This window comes from Schistocerca gregaria, chromosome 6 (assembly GCF_023897955.1).
Source record: "Schistocerca gregaria isolate iqSchGreg1 chromosome 6, iqSchGreg1.2, whole genome shotgun sequence".
NCBI lineage: Eukaryota > Metazoa > Arthropoda > Insecta > Orthoptera > Acrididae > Schistocerca > Schistocerca gregaria.
The window spans coordinates 5,183,998-5,198,580 of record NC_064925.1 but is presented as its reverse complement, the minus strand read 5'-3'; the positions used below and the strand labels follow the sequence as shown (position 1 = coordinate 5,198,580).

The following is a 14,583-nucleotide window of genomic DNA, read 5'->3' as shown; positions in this document are numbered from 1 at the left end:
ATATAAAATGAAAAATTCATTAGATCATCATCAGATAATTATTAGTATAATTATGTAATACATCCACGATACCAGGAATCACAAAAAAGATTTCTGCGAATAATTTCTCATATGCAAAAAGAAAATTTGAGACTATCATTTTCTCCAGAATTCAGATACGCTCTAAACTCAGTTTGACGGAAAAATTGAAAATACGTATAAAGCTGGATACCATCTCCAGAGACACCATAAAGATCTAGTACCCATCAGAAGATTGACTCCTTGTTGTCACAGATGCCTCAGCAATCGAAAGAGATGGAACTGAAGGTGCAGAAGCACAAACCCAGCTCGTTTGCTACTGCCATAACAGTGACAGTTACTGCTGCAAGTTGGACGCCGAATGGAAGATCATAAATGATGTTTTGCATTAACTTTTTGTACGGATTAAATACCCACTGCTTTCCAAACAAGTTAAGACAGGATAAAGTGATTGCTAAATTAATTTACAATTCTGATGGGTAGATTTTAAGAATGACAAGGATGACAGCTACTGATTAAAAATTTCGAGAAGTCCGAAAATTTTGTTTATTTTCATTATGTTTCACCTTGTATACAGGTATTCTAATTTTCATCTGCAGATCCTCTGAATACTGATCGCTTTCAGTCTTCTGATACATTCCTTTGAATGACTACCTATTAATGTCGTTCCCTACAGTATGCCATTATTGGTTTATTTATTGTACCTCTGCGCCGGTGCGAATCCAAGAGTTTGAAGGGGGCGGGGGAAAGTGATCACGGGGTCATACTTCGCAGTTGCTTCCGTGGTGAGCTTGCAGACTTCTAAAACTTGGTAACAAATGTTCTTCTGTTTCTCTAAACTGCCGTTTTTGAACTTTATACTGGAGCAATGTACTAAGTATTGATGTAATTAAATTATCATTGTTATTATTATTATTATTATTATATATTTAATTATTTTTTAAAATTATTATTAATTAACAACTAGTTGTCCAAGCTGGCATCTGCAAAGCCTGTTAAGCAATACCGTCACATCCTGCAGATGTAGACTGCAGAAATATTGGTACAAATATATCTATCAGTAAATGCATCCCTTCATTATATTAGGCAATTTCCATTTTCCTTGCTATAGTTTTTCTAATAGTACAAGTTTCGGAGACTGAACTGTGCGCTCCGTGAGACTCATTTGTCTCTCTACGAAGTTCCCTTTACGGGCGGCAGATGCCGCTGACGTTGCGCGGGGAGCAGACGATGCAAGTGAGGTTATGTACACTCTGTGGAAAATCTCAACGATTTGTTTTTAGTAAACAATGTCAAGAAGTAATTACCCTCACAGAGGATATTACTCTGAAGAAGAATTATGAGAAGGTACCATAACGGACGTTTTGTACAAACGCTTGTGAGTATTTTCAGTTCGTCTCTTAACATCAATCAGAAGCTGACTTGTTGTTAGTTGTTCCACGCGGCATTTCAAGGTAAATAAAAAACCGCGATATAAAACCTTTTGAAAACTGTATCTTGCAGTAACTGATTTTCCACTTCTGAATTTTGCATGGTTTTACACATCGTTCCTCACTTTTCCTTCCTTTTTTGTAAAAGTAATCCTTCATGTACTCACTAAAATTTATATCTTTACAAACAGCTGCATATTAGTCCCATTGCTAGTTAGACTTTATTACCATGCAATTTTCAAACTTGTCGAAGAGCTTCAGACAGTTAAGTTTCTGTACTATGCTTTTGTACCCACGAATATGCTATCAGAAATTTCCTTCTGTTTCCGCTCAGTAACACCTGGAGGACGTAACGACAGAACGCGTGGTGGCTTAAAGTGTCATACAGTATTTTTCAGTGCAAACAGTTTGGTCCTTTAATGTCTTCTGTGCTAATTGTCGCGAGTAACTGATTTCACTGGCGCGATTTTGTTGTTCTCACAGACTCTACAGTGTAGACAACGAAACAATTAAATTTGAGATTCATTGTACAAGACTTTTGCTGCTGCGAGAAGTTATCACTCAGCTCTTTCTCCTATCGCTTCAGTATCCCACAATTAATAAGTTATTCGAATCTGTACAACGACGGTATATTCAAAATCAGTAGCATGTACTGGGAGATAAAAGATGCCAAAAGAAAAAGAGATGTATTCAAAGTACACAGAGAATTTGACTCACAGATGTAGAAACTGAGGCGAAATATCAGGGCTGGAAGGGAGACAGATTGTGTTGCATGATATTATTGACAACACTGTTGTTGCCTGAATGCTTCCTGTTCACTTTTATTGTACTTTTCGTTTCGCTAATGTTTACTATCTCTCCCGTTATAATTATGTTGTCCATTTTCCTGTAGGCGAGATCGTTGGGGACAGCAAATAATGACAGAAGCACAATTTCAGTATGCAGTTAGGTACATGCATGATATTTAGAAGTATATTTGAATCTCAAAAATTCAGAATAATTAACTTTTTGTGATTAAGCTTACACGTAAAACTGTAGTACAAGATCCTGATACTAGTCACTGCCTCGAAAAAAAGTCTATGTTTCAAGTGCAGTCTCCAGTAATTTCCATAATATCAGATTTACTGTATGTTTATCTGCAGGAAGTATATTACATTGAGTGAACAGTTATCTACAAGACGTCTCAAATATTTTGTCGTCGTCCATAACAATGTGTGAAAACAAAATGTCTCCATCTTCTCGACAACGGCAAAAAAACGCTCATTTGTTTGCCATTTATTGCTCTTTGTATTGGTCGCTAAGCATTTTCAGTGGCACCTTTCACACAATTTGCAATATCTGAGTTTTGTGGCGAGAATTGTTTATCCCTAAAAACAACTTTGCGTCCTTCACAAGGAAATTCATCAGCCAGAACACAAATCTTTAATCAGATCACAGGTTTTTCTCCCCTTGTTGCACAATTCATCGGTCCGGATACTGGGTTTGCCATCCCTCTTCATCTCTACTTTAGTAAAAGTCTTGTCTTACCTTCCCTTCACTTATAACTGCAGGCTCAAAGCAGGCACTATTGACGAATTTTGGCAACTGTATACGCTTTTTCACTCACAAATCAAATTACGGCACCCTATCGTAATTAGCGGAACAACGATTTTGGAAGCCATTATTGAGATTCTTCTGGCATTCTGGACGAAACTGATGGTTCAGAAGTTTTTGTTTTTCCAGCCGTTTCCTCCATACACAATATTCCGACTACTCCGCCAGCTGTCTTCGCCAGATGGTGAGCGCAAATTCGTTGCCCTCTCTATTTGGACTCAATGTTTGACATGTAATGATAAAATGACAACACGAGCGCAGGTCCATCAGCTTGTAGACAGAAACCATTGTTTGCTTTCACCGTCAAACGACTACTGCATTAGAATAACGATTTCCGTGGCTTCGTAAAACAAACGCAATAGGTGGCACTGCGTCCGTGCAACTGTGTCCCGAATTGCGTAACTTAAATATAAGAAAACAAGCCTTATGTTTCGAACACGCCTCTTATTTGCTGTATTCTTAAACCTTCTATGTTTCTTATCCACCCAAATACTGAAGCAACCATGACTTTCTTAAATGGAATGAAATATATTTTTAATGGCATTTGAAACCATTTGGAAAGAGGGGCCCACTGCCAAAACGACTCATTCGTGTACGGCGGACATAGGGTACGTCGTCTGTGATGCATGTTTATACTGGCCCCTGTCGAATTTTCTGCGTTATCACACGTGCCTCATTCCCTGTGGGACCAGAATGTCCTATTGGTTGCATGTCCCGCCGTATAAGCCGCGCAATAATGCGTCCCATATTCACTTGATATCCATGTCTGTTGAATACGCGTGCTTCCTGGTAGCTCCCGTATGTGGTGCGGTGACTGTTGTGCAATTAATTTCTGTACCATTCACTCTAGAAGGTGTCGAGTTGTGACAGATAATGGGTGACGTTAAGGAGGGGACCATGCATTTCAGCATGAAAAGAGATTTTTTTGTAAGAAATTGGATTTAATTACTTTTCAGTGTAATAGTGAGTAGGGTAGAACATAGTATATTTTTATTCTAAAAGAATAATTCAACAAAAATTGATATTTCACTACGTAGAATTTGGTCTCTGCAGTTTCATGTGTGTACTGTGTACACTTTCTGTGTTCATCGGGAAACTGACTGCCGCTTAGCCATTACTGTGGAATGCTGCGCTATGTTCTTCTGTACACAGACTGGAGTACTGTTGCAGTTCAAGGGTATTACTCCTACATTTGAGTACTGAAATGAAATGTGTGGCTAGGACCGCCCTCCGGGTAGACCGTTCGCGTGGTGCAAGTCTTTTATGATGCTGATTAAGACAACACAACGTACCTGCTATTATGTTCTGGCTGGTCGCTATATCTATCTTTCTGTGAATTTCAAACACTTTATATCATTTTAGGCTGCCGAACCTTTTGTTCTGGATCGACTAATCCTATGAAAGTGTTTTCCCTCCATTCTTAAGCCAAATTGATCGTTATATAAGAGCTCCTCAACTTTATTTTCCATTGTTCTGTGTGTTATTTGCTTCAACAGCTATGCACGAGCTACTAAGATGTTCAGCATTAGTAATCCACGACAAATACTTCCTTAATGATGCAACCAACCCCATTTTTATTTTGTGTCCGCGTGGTTCCCAATCATTTCAGCATCGCCATTTGAAGCTGAAATTTTGCCAGATAAATATTTGCATTTTGGTGTTCTTTACACTCTGGCAAAATGTTGATAGCAATAGTGAAAATTCCTCCACGTCTCCTTCTGCTGTGTGGTTATTTTTAGCTGGTTATATGTCCTTAAGGAAAGTGTGTTGTGTATCAAGTTTTGTCGTACCCACAGCTAGGTGAATTATCGCTAAGCCGTCGAAGGAAGACTGCCATTGCGTTCATTCGTAGTGACGCACGTCATCTTTCAATTCAGTATCTTGTTGAATCACAAAAAAGATATAATGTTTTCAGAAATATCTTTATCGCTGTTATTACTATATATTTCCACCTAGCAGTAGATCATTCCAAAGTCACATGTGGAAATCAGAATGGTTACAGCAAAAAGATTTCCCATGAACATTCCGATTAATTCGACCGTGGCATCCATAATATGGTAAACAGTGGTCTGTCAGTGAGTAGGGTGACGCAGTATTCGCTGACAGTCGCCTGACGAAGAATATAGGAGTTTACTGGACATCGGACTAGCTTTGAGACTGGATTCAGAATTTAGCGGGATCAGAGTGGCTGTTGGCGATTGATGCTGGTGTATACAGGGAAGTCGCAGTGCCAGGAAATGGTTGCAAAATGCAGGAAAACGTGCAAACGATCGCCGCTTGGTACAGGGACGACCAACATTTGGCCTTGAAGGTAAAGGAAAGCGGACATACCCATTACTGTGCAGGTACACAACTGGAAGTTAATCTGTGCAAAGAGTCACAGCCATTAAATATACAGAGTCCTCCCGGAGGATTGGTCAATATTCACGGACATGACAGGAATTATCACTCGAAGCCAAAAAGTCTAGTGAACCTGGGCTCTAAAATGCGTACCTTAAGAGCTATGAGCACTTGTTCTTCTTTTCTACTTTGTAACACAACTCTTCTAATGCACAAGTGCTCATAGCTCTTAACGTAAGCATTATAGAGCCCAGTCCGATGCGAATTAAAGACATTGACTTCAAAAACTAGGCTGAGATTTATTCAATGAGTTCTAAGGAAAAGTAATCCACCCAAGAAAGAGCGTTTCACCGATACTTTAATGTGTTTCGTTAGTTTGAATTATTTATCTGGCATAACTGATAGTCTCCTGGGGATTCAAAGGAGATGAGCGCGTTTCGTCAAAGGTTCATTTAATATGTTTGTGCGAGAATAATGCTATTTATTTTTTACAGAAAAAGTACGGTGTCTAATAAAAAGTTCAGACAGGCAGGTACTAGAGATGTTGAAATGTCACGATATTCTCGCAACAGTACAGTGAAAAATAATGTTTGTATATTGCTCCAGAATATCAGGGGATTAAAAAACAAAGTAGATAAGCTTCTTGATGGTTTAGAAGGTTTAGAAACTGAGGGTGGAATAGATGTACTATGCCTGTCTGAATATCACATAGTCATAGGTATGGAAATGGTAAATGTAAGCGGTTATAAACTTCCAGCACACGTAAGTAGAGACACTATGGAGAAAGCTGAATTTGCCATATATGTTAAAATCTGCCATAGTGCGAAAAATTTGGAAACTAAAAATTTTTGCATTGAGCAGCATATCTAAGCACGTGCGTGTGAGCTTAAACTAAATAATGGCACTTTTCCTCTAATTGTAGCCATGTATAGGTCCCAATTGGGAAATTTTCAACTACTTTTCATAAACTTGGATTCTTTATGGTGCTAACTGACCGACAGAGGAAAGCAAATTATTGTTTGTGGGGATTTCGATGTAGATTGTCTTAGAGAGTCCTGTAGAAAGCTTCACCTCGAAGTATTACTTGGTTCTTTCAATTTGATGTCAGTTATTGACTTTCCTATTCGGATGATACAGAAAAGCAGCACACTGATAGATAATGTTTTCATAGAACAAGATAAATTTAATCAAATAAAAACGTATTGTGTTAAGAATGGCCTGTCTCATCACGATGCACAGCTAGTTACAGTATATGATATAGCTTCATACAGTAATCCAAAACAGTCCTCCAAAATAGTGCGTTCAATTAATGATTTAACAATCGAAAATTTTAGGGAAAGCTTGCAACAGTTATATTGGGATGAGGTGTACAGGCAACCTGATGCTAATTTAAAATTTAACCTATTTCATGATACTTTTGTGAGTATAGTTGGTAACTACACTCCTGGAAATGGAAAAAAGAACACATTGACACCGGTGTGTCAGACCCACCATACTTGCTCCGGACACTGCGAGAGGGCTCTACAAGCAATGATCACACGCACGGCACAGCGGACACACCAGGAACTGCGGTGTTGGCCGTCGAATGGCGCTAGCTGCGCAGCATTTGTGCACCCCCGCCGTCAGTGTCAGCCAGTTTGCCGTGGCATACGGAGCTCCATCGCAGTCTTTAACACTGGTAGCATGCCGCGACAGCGTGGACGTGAACCGTATGTGCCGTTGACGGACTTTGAGCGAGGGCGTATAGTGGGCATGCGGGAGGCCGGCTGGACGTATCTCCGAATTGCTCAACACGTGGGGCGTGAGGTCTCCACAGTACATCGATGTTGTCGCCAGTGGTCGGCGGAAGGTGCACGTGCCCGTCGACCTGGGACCGGACCGCAGCGACGCACGGATGCACGCCAAGACCATAGGATCCTACGCAGTGCCGTAGGGGACCGCACCGCCACTTCCCAGCAAATTAGGGACACTGCTGCTCCTGGGGTATCGGCGAGGACCATTCGCAACCGTCTCCATGAAGCTGGGCTACGGTCCCTGACACCGTTAGGCCGTCTTCCGCTCACGCCCCAACATCGTGCAGCCCGCCTCCAGTGGTGTCGCGACAGGCGTGAATGGAGGGACGAATGGAGACGTGTCGTCTTCAGCGATGAGAGTCGCTTCTGCCTTGGTGCCAATGATGGTCGTATGAGTGTTTGGCGCCGTGCAGGTGAGCGCCACAATCAGGACTGCATACGACCGAGGCACAAAGGGCCAACACCCGGCATCATGGTGTGGGGAGCGATCTCCTACACTGGCCGTACACCTCTGGTGATCGTCGAGGGGACACTGAATAGTGCACGGTACATCCAAACCGTCATCGAACCCATCGTTCTACCATTCCTAGACCGGCAAGGGAACTTGCTGTTCCAACAGGGCAATGCACGTCTGCATGTATCCCATGCCACCCAACGTGCTCTAGAAGGTGTAAGTCAACTAGCCTGGCCAGCAAGATCTCCGGATCTGTCCCCCATTGAGCATGTTTGGGACTGGATGAAGTGTCGTCTCACGCGGTCTTCACGTCCAGCACGAACGCTGGTCCAACTGAGGCGCCAGGTGGAAATGGCATGGCAAGCCGTTCCACAGGACTACATCTAGCATCTCTACGATCGTCTCCATGGGAGAATAGCAGCTTGCATTGCTGCGAAAGGTGGATATACACTGTACTAGTGCCGACATTGTGCATGCTCTGTTGCCTGTGTCTATGTGCCTGTGGTTCTGTCAGTGTGATCATGTGATGTATCTGACCCCAGGAATGTGTCAATAAAGTTTCCCCTTCCTGGGACAATGAATTCACGGTGTTCTTATTTCAATTTCCAGGAGTGTATTTCCCTAAGAAAACGGTGAAATATAATTGTAAGAAACCATGTAAAAAGCCATGGCTTACTAAAGGGATAAAAGCATCTTGTAAACAGAAAACGGAAATGTATCTTATAGCTTGGAGGAGTAATGATTCCAAAACGTCAAACTTTATAAAACTACTGCACTATATTAAGAAAAGTTATTAAACAGTCCAGAAGTATGTGCATTATGTCTGAGATTATCACATATAAAAATAAATTTAAAACAATTTGGAATATTGTTATAAGGGAAACAGGGCAACCAAGAGCGCAGTAAGACTGCACTTCTATCAAATTAAATGAAAATTTTGTTAACAAGAAGTAAGAAGTAGAAAACAGTTTTAATAATCACTTTTTAAGGTTGTAGAGAAAATAGGATCTGGCTGTTGATTAGAAAATGCAAGGCAGGATGTGGAAGAGACAAATAAGTAGGATTCTCAGTCACGTATGTAGTAGCTCATTGAAACAGGATATTTTTCCAGATAGACTGAAATACGCTATTTCTACACCTTTGCACGAAAAAAAGTAGGTCTGACGCTAACAACTAGTGCCCAATCTCACTTGTGATAGCCTTGTCCAAAATTCTTGAAATAGTGATGTATTCAAGAGTAGCATCACATATTTGTAAAAATGAAGTACTAACAAAATGTCAATTTGGTTTTTGGGGAGGCATTTCAATAGAAAATGTTGTATGTGCTTTCATTGATCAAGTATTTTGTGATCCCTCAAAGGCTCTTGATTGCGTGAATCATTAAATTCTTCTAGATAACCTTAAGTGTTGTGGTATGAATGGGACAGTGCACAAATGGTTTAATTCATATTTAACTGGAATATTGCACTGGTCAATCGAAATCTGTCAAAAAACTATACTTTTAGTACGTAAACATCATCAGTGTAAAACCAGTTTCCTTCAAGGTCACAAAGACTCGTCTTTCTCGACAATACCGTGCACGTAGAGTTTTTCTTTTCTGCTGAAATTCCTCAGATGTTGTCCTCGGCTTACACTCTGCTGACGTACAGTATAATTATTTCTTTTAATGGTGGATCACGTTTGTTCCTCGTGATAATCTTTACTTCTGATGTTAAAAAGACATAGCTTCCGTTTGTATTGTTCGGTTAAAACATCCGCGTGCTGCTCCTCCTCCTACATCTACATGTAACTGCGCAGGCCACCTTGCGGTGTGTGGCGGAGGGTACTTTGTGCACGTGTCGCTTTCCCATCTTCCTGTTCCAGTCGCGTATGGTTGGCGAGAAGAACGATTGCTGATAAGCCTCCGTGTGGGCTCCAAGCTCTCTGATTCTATCTTTTTGGAGGTGTAGGTGGGAGAAAAAACTAATATATAGGTTTACTCTTGTATATAGGAACGTACGGTCTCGGCACTTTTACCAGTGGACCACACTCTGATGCAGAATGCCACTTTTGCAGCGTCTGCGACTGCAATTGTGTGAGCATCTGCATGACGCTTTCACGTTTACAAAGAACTTGTAACGAAGCGTGCTGCTCTTCTTTGGATCTTCTTTACTTCCTCTATCAGTCATGTCTGGTACGAAACCCCGACTGACTAGTAGTATTCAAGTATTGATCGAACGAGTGTTTTGTGGGTTTCTGCCTTCGTTGATGTGTCTAGGAATCCTGCATACTCGGTTCGCTAGACAAACAACCAAACAACTCGTATTAATGAGTTTTATTATAATAAGACAAGATACAGAACTTAACTTTGTTATATGTGTCTTCAGACTAGTCAAACACAAGTCTGTGCTACAAGGAGATTCCTAACAAAGTAACTAACGTTGTAGCTGCTACCGACGTGGGCTGCCACCATTCGGGCGCGGCGCTTATGTCCTCTTCACGTAGGGGCCGCTGCTGTCGCGTTGTCGTCCTGGACGGAGGTCGGTCAGCGTGCGACTGGCTGATCTCTTCTCGCAGCCGTCTCTTCTCTGTTGTTCCCGACTGGCTAGCCGGCGCTGACTTCACTCCATAACACATTTCTTGGGGATTCTTCCAGTAAATCTGATTCTCGCAACTGCCTTACCCACGATTAACTTTATGTGGTCGTTCCGCTTGAAAAAAAAATTGTTCAAATGGCTCTGAGCACTATGGGACTTAACATCTATGGTCATGAATCCCCTAGAACTTAGAACTACTTAAACCTAACTAACCTAAGGACATCACACAACAGCCAGTCATCACGAGGCAGAGAAAATCCCTGACCCCGCCGGGAATCGAACCCGAGAACCCGGGCACGGGAAGCGAGAACGCTACCGCACGACCACGAGCTGCGGACGTTCCGCTTGAAATCGCTCCGTATGCATACTCCTAGATATTGCGTGGAAGTGATATTCATTTCATATCCATACAGGTGTTCGCCAAGGAGATGGAATGCCCCCCCCCCCCTTTCTGTTTAACATGGTTCTGGAAAAAACTGTGAGGAGATGGGAAAAGGAAACGAAATGGATTCAGCTTGGGATTAAAAAAGAGTAGATGATTAGGGTGAAATGTCTGGCTTCCGCGGACGATGTTTCCATTCTAACGAACAATAGAGAGGAATCCAAACGTTCATTGGAAAAACTACACAAAACCTCAAAGAACACTGGTTTACAAATCTCCTGCGAGAAAACACAGTATATGGAAAACAAACCTGTAGATAATCTCACCATTACTACCCAATACGGGAAAGTGGCACAAGTTGCCCACTTCAGGTATCTGGGAGAGATAATCCAACCACCAGGACTGAACTCAATAGCCAATAACGATAGAACCTCCAGATTACAAAAATCATATAAGCTCAGTTGGAATCACTATAATAAGAAATCTACTTCTGTCAATGCGAAACTAAGGCATTACAACACAGTAGTCCTACCAGAAGCACTTTATGCTGCAGAAACTACAGTGATTCTTGGTCATACGAAGATCAGAGAGATTGAAAAGCAGGAAAGAAAAATTCTGAGGAAGATATATGGACCAGTGTTTCGGGAAGGAATTTGGATGAAGAAGACAACTAGAAAGATTTACAAAGACATAGAAACAATAACATACACCATTAGACAGAGAAGGATGACATTTTATGGACATATCAGCAGGATGAATAAAAGCAGGCTCATAAGACAAATCTTTGAGATAGTAAACAAGAGCAAAAACAAGACAAAGTGGATCACTCAAGCAGAAGAAGATGTTAAAGAACTGGGGATCACACAAGATAACATAAACAACGGAACAGTTTAGAAACATTATACAGAAACACGCACTTAAACATGGACACACGGAGAACAGAACGGGAGAAAGATGGTCGGAAGAACGGAAGGGAGAACACGATGATCGTATGAAGAGAATTTGGGAAGAACGAAGAAAGAAGAAGAAATCATGACTGCTCAAGTTCATTCGCTCTCTCAAAAGGGAATAATCGAAAATAATGATAATAATAATATACTTTTGCGTCTGAAGACTTCTGTACGTTGACATGCTGTTTTCTGTTAACTAGAAACTTTTCAGTCAGGTCACAGAGTGGGCCTGATGCCGCGTACGGTAGTACTTTGTTCATGAGGAACCATTGCGGAACGGTACCGAACGCCTTCCGGAAGTTAAGCAATACGGCACAAACCTGTGCACTTGTATCTACTGCTTTCTGGATCTCGTGGACAAACAAAGCGAACTGGGTATCACACAATCGTTTTCGGAACGCATGTTGATTCGTGCAGAGGAGATTTTCGGTTCCCAGAAATACAGTTATAAGCGAGCATAAAACGTTTCAAATTCTACAGCGTACCCACGTCAGAGATATAGGCCTATAGTTTTGTGCGTCTCTTCGAGGACGCTTCTTGAGAACGGGAATGATGTGTGGTTCTTTCCAGTCACGACGAACGAGTGATCAAATGTGTGTGAATTTCTAAGGGACCAAACTGCTGAGGTCATCGGTCCCTAGACTTACACACTACTTAAACTAAATTACACTAAGAACGATACACACTCCCATGCACGAGGGAGGACTCGAACCTGCGGTGGGAGGGGCCGCTCAATCCGTGACATGGCGCCTAAAACCGCGCGGCAGCGGGGAACGGTTCGCTCCTCTAGAGACCTACGCTCTTTACACGCAGCTGCCTTCTTTCTTCTCTAAAACACTGTCGGCGCGCCGCTGGAGCTGTAGAGTTCACCTCTAGGAAGGACACGTGTGAGAGAACGCTTCGGCTTCTGTCGGCAGCATTCTTCTTACATTGCACACTCTTTCAAAAATGGATATCGATCTTATGAAAGAGAAATCTTGACGTCAATCGCATAAAGGCATTGAAATAAACTCGATGGTGACAAGTGAAAATTTGTGGCAGATCGGGACTCGAACCCGGATTTTCGGCTTTAGGCGAGCGGCCGCCTTAACCACGTCGGCCATCCGAACTCGTCTCTCGCCCAACCCAACACTGCCAGGTTAAATCGTCGCACAAAGTGTCTCTGCAGCGCCTCCTCTCCGCTGTACTCATTCCTCGCACCATGGTGTCTGATCTTTCGGAAGAAGAAATGCCACATATACAACAGTAAAAGCACAACACTGCCTTCGGTTGCATGCAGCATTCAAAAACAGGCAGGAAGATAGCAAGATTAGGCGGCCTGCGGATAGGCTCGGGAAAAAAACAACCGGTTAGAACCAATACCGGTATTTTAGTTCTGAATAACCGGTATTTTGTGGTATTCGTTTGCCCTTCGTTATAATAGGTGTCTTTTTTATTTTTTACTAATAACCGAGTTAAAAAAAAATATCAGGTGCTAAAATTTTCGTTCGGAAACAAACCATTTTTTAAAAAGGAGTAATTTTTATTCATATAATTTGCAGTGGCCTGAAATACTGCGGTGTTATAGAAAATGATAAAAGCGATCAGTGCTGTTCAAATAACAATGCTGACAGAAATGAGCAACAATCGTACGACGTAATAATTGGTACAGCATAATAGAGTAAACGTCTTCTGACATTTCTGTGAAATAATAGAAGAGGAAGGAAATTATAGTGAAAGTACTAAATTTAAAACTTACAACATTTCATTCGTAAAATACAACAACAATAGAAAGCAGTTTATATGCTTCCTTTACCTGCTCTGATTCCTTGAAGACGGGCAAATGAACACGAAAAACAGAGTTCTCCAACATCAGTTTTCGTTAACACTGACTGTTCGTAATGCCTAAATAGTGGTGTCATCCCCGATTACAACATAGTTTTGGGGCAGATCTTAAAAAAAATTAGAATCAGTAGGAAAATATTGAAGGTGGCAGGTGTAAAATACAGGGAATGAAAGACTATTTACAATTTGTACAGATACCAGCTGGCAGTTATGAGAGTCGACGGAAATGAAAGGGAAGCAGTGGTTGAGAAGGGAGTGAGAAATGGTTGTAGCCTATCCCCGATGCTATTCAATCTATGTATTGATCAAGCAGTAAAGGAAACAGAAGAAAAATTTGGAGTAGAATTTAAAATCCGTGGAGAAGAAATAAAAACTTTGACGTTTGCCGACGACATTGTAATTCTGTCATAGACGGCAAAGGACCTGGAAGAGCGGTTGAGCGGAATGCACAGCGTCTTGAAAGGACGATATAAGATGACCATCATCGACAGCAAAACGAGGATAATGGAACGTAGTCGAATTAAATCAGGTGATGCTGAGAATATTAGATTAGGAAATGATGTACTTAAAGTAGTAAATGAATTTTGCTATTTAAAGAAAAAAACTGATGATGGTCTAAGTAGAGAAGACATAAAACAAGACAGGCTATAACAGGGAAAGCATTTCTGAAGAAGAGAAATTTGGTAACATCAAGTGCGGGAAGTATTTTCTGAAAGTTTGTATGAAATGTAGCCATCTATGGATGTGAAACATGGACGATAAATAGTTTGGACAAGAAGAGAATAGAAGCTTTCGAAATGTGGTGCTACAGAAGAATGCTGAAGATTAGATGGTTAGGTCACGTAACTAATGAGGAGGAACTGAATAGAATCGGGGAGAAGAAGAATTTGTGGCACAACTTGAGTAGACGAAGGGATGGTTTGGTGGGACACGTTCTGAGGCATCAAGGGATCACCAATTTAGTATTGGAGGTCAGCGTGGAGGGTAAAAATTGTAGAGGGAAATCAAGAGATGAGTACACTAAGCAGATTCAGACGGATGTAGGTTGCAGTAGTTATTCGAAGATGAAGAGGCTTCCACAGGATAGAGTAGCATGGAGAGCTGCATCAAACCGGTCTCTGGACCGAAGACCACAACAAAGAGAATACTGGTGATTTTTTGTTGTATTCAACTATTTATCGCTTTTCGACAAAAGCAGTGAACGGTGGATGGACTAAATTTCC

The 14,583-nt window shown here is 41.4% G+C and overlaps 1 protein-coding gene across 2 annotated transcripts in view; it reads left to right on the top strand.

The window, feature by feature from the left end:
• The window catches only part of LOC126279135 (protein FAM151B-like), a 379,014-nt gene that overhangs the window by 58,362 nt on the left and 306,069 nt on the right, over window positions 1-14,583 (top strand). Inside the window, exon 1 of one of the 2 annotated variants that reach the window (XM_049979637.1) lies at window positions 1,255-1,396. The exons of the other annotated variant lie outside the window; for it this stretch is intronic. The gene's annotated coding sequence lies outside the window, so the exon portion shown is untranslated. Of the gene's footprint in view, window positions 1-1,254; window positions 1,397-14,583 lie in introns of those variants that run through there. 2 annotated transcript variants of the gene reach the window in all.